A 12,257-nucleotide genomic window follows, 5' to 3' on the forward strand; every position below is an offset into this window, starting at 1 on the left:
CTCAATCAACTCATCTACCCTGGGCATAGGATAAGCATCGAACTTGGAGACCTCATTCAACTTTCTGAAATCGTTACAGAACCTCCAAGTTCCATTGGGCTTTGGGATTAGCACAATCGGGCTGGACCATTCACTCTGTGACACCTCAATTACCCCCAGATCAAGCATACGTTTTACCTCGGCAGACACGGCTTTCCTACGTGCCTCCGGTATCCTATAGGGCTTAAGGTTTACTCTGCTTCTAGGCTCAGTTTCAATGTGATGATGGATGAGGTGTGTACGCCCTGGGAGGTCAGAGAATTTGTTTTTGTTTTTCTGTAAAAATTCCTGAGCCTCCTGTTTCTGTGACACTGATAGAGTATCACTTACCTTGACTGGAGGGATTGGTTGTGACAAATTATTAACAGTATTTGTCGCCACCAAGGATTCCCTGTCTTTCCAGGGCTTGATCAAGTTTATGTGATAAACTTGGAAAGGCTTCCTTCTACCTGGTTGGTGCACCTTGTAGTTCACCTCACTGATCTTTTCAACAATTTCATAGGGACCTTGCCACTTCGCCAAGAATTTACTCTCAACAGTGGGGACTAGTATAAGGACCCTATCGCCTGGGTTGAATGTCCTGATTCTTGCGGACCGGTTGTAAATTCTACTTTGGGCCTCTTGAGCTCTCTGGAGGTGTTCCCTTACCAGGGGCATTACAGTGGCTATACGGTCCTGCATTTGTGCTACATGCTCAATAACACTCTTGTATGGGGTGGACTCATTCTCCCATGTCTCTTTTGCAATGTCCAGTAGACCCCTAGGGTGACGACCATAGACCAACTCGAATGGTGAGAACCCTGTGGACGCTTGGGGCACTTCCCTAATAGCAAACATGAGGTAGGGTAATAAATGATCCCAGTCACGACCATCTTTTGCCACCACTTTCTTCAACATATGTTTCAAAGTTTTATTAAATCTCTCCACCAATCCGTCCGTCTGGGGGTGGTATACAGAGGTACGGATGTGTGAGACTTTAAATAGTTTGCATAATTCCTTCATCAGTTTTGACATAAATGGCGTACCTTGGTCAGTTAGGATTTCTTTGGGGATCCCAGTCCTAGAGAACATATAAAACAACTCACGTGCAATTGTTTTAGATGCAGTGTTTCTTAAGGGTACAGCCTCAGGATAGCGGGTCGCATAATCCATGACTACCAAAATATACTGGTGTCCTCTAGCTGACTTTACAACGGGACCCACTAAATCCATGGCAATACGCTCAAAAGGCACCTCTATAATAGGGAGCGAAACCAAAGGACTGCGAAAATGTGACACTGGGGCACTAACCTGACATGTGGGGCACGACTCGCAGTATTTTTTAATGTCATCATATATCGCCGGCCAAAAAAACCTCTGGAGAACCCTCTCTCGCGTTTTGTCAGTCCCCAAGTGTCCCCCAAGAACATGGTTATGTGCCATGTCAAGCACCTGACGCCGGTACGGCTTAGGTACCAGAAGCTGTTCCACAATCTCATCCTTAATCTTATTGACTCTATAGAAAAGATCATTAGTCACCGAAAAATGTGGAAATCTTTTTTCAGCATCTGGTTCCTGAGGTACCCCATTCATAACAGCAACCTGCTCTCTCGCATTTTTGAGAGTGGGGTCCTGTAATTGTGCAGCCCCAAAATTATCCCTAGACACCTCTAAGTCTAGTATATTTTGCTCAGTGGGAGGAGCCTCCTCCTCCCCAGCCAGGACCTGCAAAGGAAAACAATCATTTTCATCCTGCATACTTTTATCATTCACAGTGGACAAGGCAACCCCCTTAGAGGTATCCTCACTCCTTTTGGGGATTTTTCTTTTTTCCCAGAGAGCCCAGAATAATGGAAAATCGCGCCCCAATATTACATTATGCATGAGGTTTTTAACCACACCCACTTCATATTGTACGGTGCCTTGTTCAGTCCCGACTTTAGCCAGCACTATAGGGTACACTTTTGTATCACCATGTATGCACACAACACTCATATGCTTTTTAGACTCTAAGTCCCCAGCCACCAGGCTAGCATGCACCAAGGTTACGAGGCTTCCCGAGTCCATTAACGCCTTAACAGGAAGGTCATTGATTGTAATATTGCAGATTTGCGGTTCAGTCTCTAGTCCAGGAACTGCAGCACAAGATGGTTCCGCAAACAGCGACTGACGCCGGCTAGCGTCACACTCCATGGGTTCAGTGGTAAGAGGGCAATGGGCAGACACGTGTCCCGCCTCATGACATCTCCAACACTGGACAGGGCCTGGTCTCCTTGGCAAGGAGTCCTTTTTAGAGTCCCTTAGCCACCCGGGACCATCATCAGTCTTTTGTCCCTGAGACACCACTTGAGCCCTTTTCCCTCCATCAGCACCCCTCCACACTCCCCCAATAGATGGAAGTCTCTTACCAGCTGACGGCACAGATCTGGCGCTCCGGGGAGGTGAAGATGCTGCAGGAATATCACGGAGGTAGTCCTCAGTCGCCTGGAACCTCTCCACAAGGTTGACAAGTTCGTTTGCATTCTTAGGATCACCTTGTCCCACCCAGCGTTGCAGGTCAGTAGGAAGTGCTCGAAGGTAGCGATCCATCACGACCTTCTCTAGGATTTGTGCAGGAGTAGAAGTGTCTGGCTCCAACCACTTTCTTGCCAAATGGATTAGGTCATACATCTGGGACCTCGCTGATTTGTCCAGACTGTAGCTCCAGTTGCGTACCCTCCGGGCACGGACTGCAGTAGTAACTCCTAGTCGGGCAAGTACCTCCGCTTTTAGCCGAGTATAGTCCTTAACCTCTTGCTCACTGAGGTCATAGTAGGCCTTTTGAGGTTCACCTGTTAAATAGGGCGCAATTACCTCTGCCCACTCAGCGGCTGGTAACTTCTCTCGCTCAGCCACGCACTCAAATACTGTTAGATAGGCCTCAACATCGTCCTCAGCAGTCATCTTTTGCAGCGCTTGCTGCACAGTCTTTCTCACAAAAAAAATGTCTGGAGCGGCTCCCTTCACTGTGGGTGGATTAGCAACCACAGGCGCCTCTCGATTTACTATCAGGTGCTCGATAAGTTGTTGTTGGCTTTGGCGCAAAGCTTGCAACTCTTCCTTATGCATCTGCTGTTGTGCAGCCATGGACTGTTCATGTCGTCTATTGGCCTCTGTCTGCGCCTGCTGTTGTTGCAAACTCACTTGCATAAACTGCTTCAGCATTTCCTCCATGTTGCTGGAGTGTTCTTGGAGTGTAGTTGCAGCTTTCACCCAGGACATCAGCAGCTGTAGCCAAGTCTGTCCACACCGTTGCCCCTAGCAACCGACTTGCCCGCATTCTCCACCAACTGTAAGGGATCTTCCAGGGGTAGGGTGAGTTTGGACACAGTTCACAGCAGACTTGGAATTTATAAAGCAGACCTTGGCGTTTATTCGTGGTATAAACAGTCCAACAAACAAAAACATACGGCAACACCGTGCTTTTTAAGTACAACAGAAATAAAAGAAAACCTAGCCCGGCTGGGCGCTTACTAACAGGTTCTTCTCACCTATCTGACACTTATAAACACAGCGTCTTTCGCCTGGATATCGCAGGGAGGGTTTTAGCTCCAGCAGTGGCTGCGTTCGCAGCTTCCTTCAACACACAGACTGTTCATTCCCTGGCTTAGAGCAATCACCTGCAGGCCCAGCAGAGCCTTTACCTTCCCAGGCTAATTAGGATCAAAGCTCACCTGATCCAAAACCCAGAACTGGATCGGGGGGGTGTGGAATGACAGGTCCCTCTACCAAACCTACCTGCCATTCCATATAAACCCAGGCCCGGCAAGATTAAATAACAACTCAGCAGCATATCGCTGCTGAGAAACTGATCCATCCTGGACTTACCATCTCACACTGTGTAGCAACCTAAGTGAGATGTACACCCCCTCGATCACTTCTCCAGTGACATGTCTACAACACATATATATATATATATATATATATACACACATACATATATATATATATACACACATACATATATATATATATATACACACATACATATATATATATATATATATATATATATATATATATATATATATATATATATATATATATACACACATACATATATATATATATATATATATATATATATATATATATATATATATATATATATATATACACATATATATATATATATATATATATATATATATATATATATATATATATATACATATATATATATATATATATATATATATATATATATATATATATATATATATATATATATATATATATATATATATACACACATACATATATATTCTCGTGGTATATATATATATATATATATATATATATATATATATACCACGAGAATAACGGAGTTTCAACACTCCAACCTTTCAAATGCGTCCCTTTTCAATCCTCCAGGATCCCTTGCACCCAGTATTAAGGTGTTTAGGGATGTGGTACTACGTGACCTGGAGGATATCAGGGTGAAGAAAGTTAAAATGCGTAGAGACCTGGAGATGGGCCTAGACACTTTGTGTAACAACAAGTCCCTGGTCATTAGATCTGCCGACAAAGGGGGGGGGGATCGTGGTACTAGACCGATGCGATTACTTGAAAGAGATGTACCGCATCTTGGAGGATAGGGAAACATACACTATCCTTAATCGGGATCCAGTGGACAAGTATAAGAAGGAACTGGGTAGGATTGTGGAGGGAGGTCATCGGAGGGGCATTCTAAATGATAAAGAAAAACTTTTTTTGATACCTTGTGCCCCCCGTACACCTGTTATCTACTACCTCCCGAAGCTCCATAAGAACCAAGCTTGCCCCCCGGGACGACCCATAGTCAGTGGTATTGACTCGGTCACGTCCCGGGTGGGCAAGTATATAGATCACTATTTGCAACCTTTGGTCCAAAAGGTCCCGTCATATGTCAAAGACACTAAACATATAATCAATCTTTTGTCCGGTATCACCCCTGGAGATGGTCTTTGGTTGGTCACGGCAGATGTTAATTCATTATACACCATCATCCCCCACTCCTTAGGAGTGGAGGCAGTGAGATTATTCCTAGAGAGGGGGTCGGGTCTTCCTTCACCTCAGATTGATTTCCTAATAGAACTTCTGGAATATGCGGCCGGACATAACTATTTCTGGTTTGACCAGCAATTTTATCGCCAGAACAGGGGTGTGGCCATGGGGGCTAAATATGCCCCCAGCTTGGCCAACCTTTTCATGGCCAAATGGGAGGAGGACATCATTGATGCCCCTAGAAGGCCTGAGATAGTCCTGTGGGCGAGGTATATCGATGATGTCCTCCTCCTTTGGGAAGGAACAGAGCCAGATTTGCGGTCATTCATGGCTAGTTTAAATGAAAACAATAGAGGGATCAAATTTAGCTTTGAGGCCAGCCAGGATGAGGTCAATTTCCTTGATCTTAATATCAGGAGGGTTGGAGATGAGTTCATTACATCTACATACTTTAAATCCACCGATAGGAACTCGTACATCCCTACCGACAGTTGCCATTTTCAACCTTGGCTAAAAGCTGTTCCCCTGGGGCAATTTTTACGCCTCAGACGGAACTGTTCGGACATTGCAAAATATGATGAACAGGCAGCGATTTTGGCAGGTAGATTTCTGGAAAAGGGATACGATCCCGTTTCCCTTGATGCAACCATGAAGACTGCCCGGACTAGAGATAGATCTTCACTACTGGCAGACAGACAAAGTGCTAGGGCTAACATACAGGGTGGTGTACCGTTTGTTACGACTTTCTCAGTCCAACATCGCGGTGTAAGAAATTTGATTCAGAAACATTGGCACTTACTCACTAGTGACCATGTTTTGAACCCAATTCTACCTGTCAAACCCCAAATAATTTTTAAAGGGGCCTCTTCACTGGGAAACAAGATTGCCCCCAGTGTACAAGACCCGCCTAGGGCCAATAGATGTTTCTTTCAAAATCTAATTGGTTACTATAAATGTAAGAACTGTCAGGTCTGTACCCTGAATTCACATAGGGGCTCTAAGATTTCTAACATTGCATCCTCAAGCACCTCTAGAACATACGAAATAGAGTCTTTCATTACTTGCTCTTCGGAGGCTGTGGTTTACCTTTTACAGTGCCCTTGTGGCCTCCAGTATATAGGGCGGACCAAGAGGGCACTTCGCGTCAGGTTGAACGAACACATAGGCAACATCAGACGTGGGTTTGATAAACACCCTGTGTCCAGACACTATGACCAGACACATAAGAGAGACCCATCAGGCACCCTATTTGTCGGTTTAGACAAATATAGGCCCCATTGGAGGGGAGGATCCCTGGTTAGGGAAATATCCAAGCTCGAAATGGCCTGGATCCATAAATTAAAAACATATGTGCCGTTTGGCCTTAATGTGGACACCGATGTAAATGCCTTTATTAATAACTCTTGAGGCGACCTGTTTGATATAATGCTCTTCTACCATGGTTCTTGTATCAGTTACTGTGAAATACCACTTTATTGTACTTTTTTCTTGTTGTTTTCATTTTGGTACATATTATTGTAGAACATATTTTTGTTTTTCTCCCTTTTTTGGCCCCTTTTGGATGGCAGGCCTGGCTTTGGGTGTGGCGGCCCTCTAGATGTGGGGACTCACGTTTAATTGCATTCCTTGATATTTGTTTGGGATGCCCTAGGCTAATTTCTGGGGAATACGCGAGTCAGTAAGGTATTTGAAATACATGTTTATAGTAGCCCCAGTTCTTTACTGAATCTGATGGACATATAAATACATCAAGAAACGTATAATTTTTTGGTGTATCTCTATACCAATTTGCGATATTTTACTTCATTATATTTTTTGTTTTATTTTATTACTATTTATTATTATCCTTTTGTTTATTAATCTTTTATTTCAGTTCACCCTCCTTTTTGACCTACACTATGCCCTATTTCTGGACATAGAATAGGTTTTTTAAAATGAGGGTATTTGCCACGTCTCTCTTCCAATAGGGTCATTACCTGGAAGTGAGGCTTGGTTTATGACCACATGACGTTCGTATGGAAACGAGGTATGGTCTACAATTATAGGACGTTCGCTGCGGATACGCACATCTGACGTTGGCGTTTGATAGTGAGGCTTGGCCTATGGTCATTGACTCCTAATGCTTAAGTGATATCTAAGATGGCCGCTGACCCAAAGCGAGGCTTGGTTAAGTTGATGGTTATAAAAGGGGTGACGTCGCACGCCGCCCGTGCCCCTGGACGACGTAAATTATTACGAAACGCGTAGGGAGGTGCGAACGTGTCGACGTCACCCCAGTCGTGTTCGTTCTTTTTGGACCAGGAAGGACGGGTCGGTCTCTGCGTTGGCGTGCATCCGGCCGGTGCACGCTTCTGTTTTGAACCTGCTTTTAAAGTCTTTTATGTAAGTGTATACGTTCGTTTTTGCAAATTAAAGTCATTTGGTTTTACACTATCTGGAGCCTATGTTTTTCCCTATGTGATACCACGTTGAGTTGGGAGTGATATGTGGAATAACAACTATAACCCTACCGCGTGAAAGATTCAGGATCGCTTGAGGAGGAATCGCTATCCGGATATCCTTTGACTATTGTCGCCTGTGGTGACCCTCTGTAACGGGGGGTCGCTTGGATCTGGTAAGGAGCCAATTCACTCATTCGGTGTTGGGAAAAGCACAGTACATCTTTGGAGAAGATTTTTATTTTGTGTACTTATAACTCAGCTGTTTGAAGTTTGCCCTTCACTGCTGTACTCCACTTGAAGCTTTACTTCACTGGTGTTTGTCTACTATATGGACATTCTATTATTAATTTTTGATATATGATTACATGGACATTATATAGAGTGTCTCTAAACACAATCTTTTTTCTTGATAGTTCATTTATGTAAAAAATTGCAAATATTTTTCATGTTCTATTCCATTTTTTAATTTTTTATTTTCTAGAGGGACATGCACTGAGTTTGATATACTCATATTGTATTTGGGGAACTCACACTTTTAACACGTATTTAGGGTTTGTTTTTTGTATTTATTTATATATGGTTTGCACTATACTTTGGAGGTGGTCTTGGAGACATTAAGATACTAAGACCCATATCGTGGGTCTGGCACATATGCATACCCTACTCACATTGGGTATTCGTGGTTAGCGCAGTTCTTTCTTTTTTCTATTTCTGTTTTGTGTATTCTTGGTGTACATTTGAATTGCAGCTTCCGTTCAATACCATTTGTATTCCGTAGCGCAGTTTTTTCCCCTTTTTTTTCGCTCCTTTTGTATTTTCCAATTATTAATTGCTGCTTCGGTTGTTTTGGGTCATATCAATTTTGAGATCATGGATATCTTTGAATTTCGGGCAAAAAGGGTTGTAGATATAACTGGAGTCTTTGACTCTACCCCACCGTCAGTGGTCTCCGATACAAGTGGTCTTTTCTTGCGGCTTAAGAATCTGACCACATCTGAGATCCATCTCCAATGGGACATTGCCTTCCTGGAAACCTATATTAGGGAGGCAATGGTCCCTAGGAGCTTGAGGTGGAATGTCAGTCCCCAACAAGGGGAACCGGACTTAGAAGGCTGGTATAGATATTTTAATGAATCAGGGGTGAGTCTATTACGCTTTTTAGCTCAAAAAAAGAGCGAGAAAGCAGCCCGATTAGACATAGAGATTAAGGCCATCAGGGATTCCCTATTACCTCTCAGGGATAGTGAGGAGTATAGGGAATGTTCCAAGAACCTGTTGAAGGTGCTTGAAAAAGAAGAAAAAGATCAGAAAATTAAGAAAAAACGGAAATATAATAGGGATAAGGAGGATTACAACACTGGGATGGTATTCTCTTGGCAGAGGGATTTAGATTTGGAAGAGGTGGTGGAGGTCCAGATGGATACATCACAACAACTGAATTCACTGGGCGCAGTGGGAGGTAACCTCGCACAACCACCCCCGAACAACACCCAACCCAATCCCGGCACCAGCTATGGCTTTAGGAGACCTGTGAGTAATCAAAAAACTCCAAACCAGACTAGGAATCAATATGCGGGAGCTCCTCAACAGAGAATCCCCAAAAAAGGCCCCAAGGTAAATGGGCCATACCCTCACCGAGTACCTTTTTCTCCGAGAACAGGACCACCCAGCCATCCAGGGACCTATGGGCCCCCAGATTGGACTCAGGGTCCCTACCAAGAGAATCTCCCCTATCAGAATAGAGATGATAGGAATTATAATTACAATGTCCCCATTCAAAATCGTTTTTTTCCCCTCTCTGACTCTGAGACCCCCAGGGGATCGGGCTGAGTAGGATGGAATTGGAGGACGGACCCTAGACGGCACCCTAATTCCTATATCCAGGGGAGTCCAGGATATAGACAGGGATACCAACAGCCCGCCTATGAGGGAGGGCCCCACACTAGTGGGAACAATAACCAACATTTTTTTCCCAGGGACAACAGAGGCCTGAAAAGGTCCGTCGAACAAAGAGAGGGGTTAGAGGGGGGAGGCGAGCCCAATCAACAAAAAAGAAAGAGGCCATAGGGACTGGAATTTTCAATCTGAGCAAACAGGAACTCACAGCTTCTGAAACTAAATTACTCGACAAAGGTTTGAAATTTGCTCCACCCAGATGTCTGAGCAAGTTTCAAACTTATATGGACGTACACAAATTTGTCCGCAAATTGAACATAAAACGGTATATGTTGGGTAACCCCATTAGAGAGAATACCACGAGAATAACGGAGTTTCAACACTCCAACCTTTCAAATGCGTCCCTTTTCAATCCTCCAGGATCCCTTGCACCCAGTATTAAGGTGTTTAGGGATGTGGTACTACGTGACCTGGAGGATATCAGGGTGAAGAAAGTTAAAATGCGTAGAGACCTGGAGATGGGCCTAGACACTTTGTGTAACAACAAGTCCCTGGTCATTAGACCTGCCGACAAAGGGGGGGGGATCGTGGTACTAGACCGATGCGATTACTTGAAAGAGATGTACCGCATCTTGGAGGATAGGGAAACATACACTATCCTTAATCGGGATCCAGTGGACAAGTATAAGAAGGAACTGGGTAGGATTGTGGAGGGAGGTCATCGGAGGGGCATTCTAAATGATAAAGAAAAACTTTTTTTGATACCTTGTGCCCCCCGTACACCTGTTATCTACTACCTCCCGAAGCTCCATAAGAACCAAGCTTGCCCCCCCGGGACGACCCATAGTCAGTGGTATTGACTCGGTCACGTCCCGGGTGGGCAAGTATATAGATCACTATTTGCAACCTTTGGTCCAAAAGGTCCCGTCATATGTCAAAGACACTAAACATATAATCAATCTTTTGTCCGGTATCACCCCTGGAGATGGTCTTTGGTTGGTCACGGCAGATGTTAATTCATTATACACCATCATCCCCCACTCCTTAGGAGTGGAGGCAGTGAGATTATTCCTAGAGAGGGGGTCGGGTCTTCCTTCACCTCAGATTGATTTCCTAATAGAACTTCTGGAATATGCGGCCGGACATAACTATTTCTGGTTTGACCAGCAATTTTATCGCCAGAACAGGGGTGTGGCCATGGGGGCTAAATATGCCCCCAGCTTGGCCAACCTTTTCATGGCCAAATGGGAGGAGGACATCATTGATGCCCCTAGAAGGCCTGAGATAGTCCTGTGGGCGAGGTATATCGATGATGTCCTCCTCCTTTGGGAAGGAACAGAGCCAGATTTGCGGTCATTCATGGCTAGTTTAAATGAAAACAATAGAGGGATCAAATTTAGCTTTGAGGCCAGCCAGGATGAGGTCAATTTCCTTGATCTTAATATCAGGAGGGTTGGAGATGAGTTCATTACATCTACATACTTTAAATCCACCGATAGGAACTCGTACATCCCTACCGACAGTTGCCATTTTCAACCTTGGCTAAAAGCTGTTCCCCTGGGGCAATTTTTACGCCTCAGACGGAACTGTTCGGACATTGCAAAATATGATGAACAGGCAGCGATTTTGGCAGGTAGATTTCTGGAAAAGGGATACGATCCCGTTTCCCTTGATGCAACCATGAAGACTGCCCGGACTAGAGATAGATCTTCACTACTGGCAGACAGACAAAGTGCTAGGGCTAACATACAGGGTGGTGTACCGTTTGTTACGACTTTCTCAGTCCAACATCGCGGTGTAAGAAATTTGATTCAGAAACATTGGCACTTACTCACTAGTGACCATGTTTTGAACCCAATTCTACCTGTCAAACCCCAAATAATTTTTAAAGGGGCCTCTTCACTGGGAAACAAGATTGCCCCCAGTGTACAAGACCCGCCTAGGGCCAATAGATGTTTCTTTCAAAATCTAATTGGTTACTATAAATGTAAGAACTGTCAGGTCTGTACCCTGAATTCACATAGGGGCTCTAAGATTTCTAACATTGCATCCTCAAGCACCTCTAGAACATACGAAATAGAGTCTTTCATTACTTGCTCTTCGGAGGCTGTGGTTTACCTTTTACAGTGCCCTTGTGGCCTCCAGTATATAGGGCGGACCAAGAGGGCACTTCGCGTCAGGTTGAACGAACACATAGGCAACATCAGACGTGGGTTTGATAAACACCCTGTGTCCAGACACTATGACCAGACACATAAGAGAGACCCATCAGGCACCCTATTTGTCGGTTTAGACAAATATAGGCCCCATTGGAGGGGAGGATCCCTGGTTAGGGAAATATCCAAGCTCGAAATGGCCTGGATCCATAAATGAAAAACATATGTGCCGTTTGGCCTTAATGTGGACACCGATGTAAATGCCTTTATTAATAACTCTTGAGGCGACCTGTTTGATATAATGCTCTTCTACCATGGTTCTTGCATCAGTTACTGTGAAATACCACTTTATTGTACTTTTTTCTTGTTGTTTTCATTTTGGTACATATTATTGTAGAACATATTTTTGTTTTTCTCCCTTTTTTGGCCCCTTTTGGATGGCAGGCCTGGCTTTGGGTGTGGCGGCCCTCTAGATGTGGGGACTCACGTTTAATTGCATTCCTTGATATTTGTTTGGGATGCCCTAGGCTAATTTCTGGGGAATACGCGAGTCAGTAAGGTATTTGAAATACATGTTTATAGTAGCCCCAGTTCTTTACTGAATCTGATGGACATATAAATACATCAAGAAACGTATAATTTTTTGGTGTATCTCTATACCAATTTGCGATATTTTACTTCATTATATTTTTTGTTTTATTTTATTACTATTTATTATTAT

The sequence above is a fragment of the Lithobates pipiens genome, unplaced genomic scaffold (assembly GCF_037356315.1).
Source record: "Lithobates pipiens isolate NorthernLeopardFrog02 unplaced genomic scaffold, aLitPip1_a1.2 Scaffold_22, whole genome shotgun sequence".
Taxonomy (NCBI): domain Eukaryota; kingdom Metazoa; phylum Chordata; class Amphibia; order Anura; family Ranidae; genus Lithobates; species Lithobates pipiens.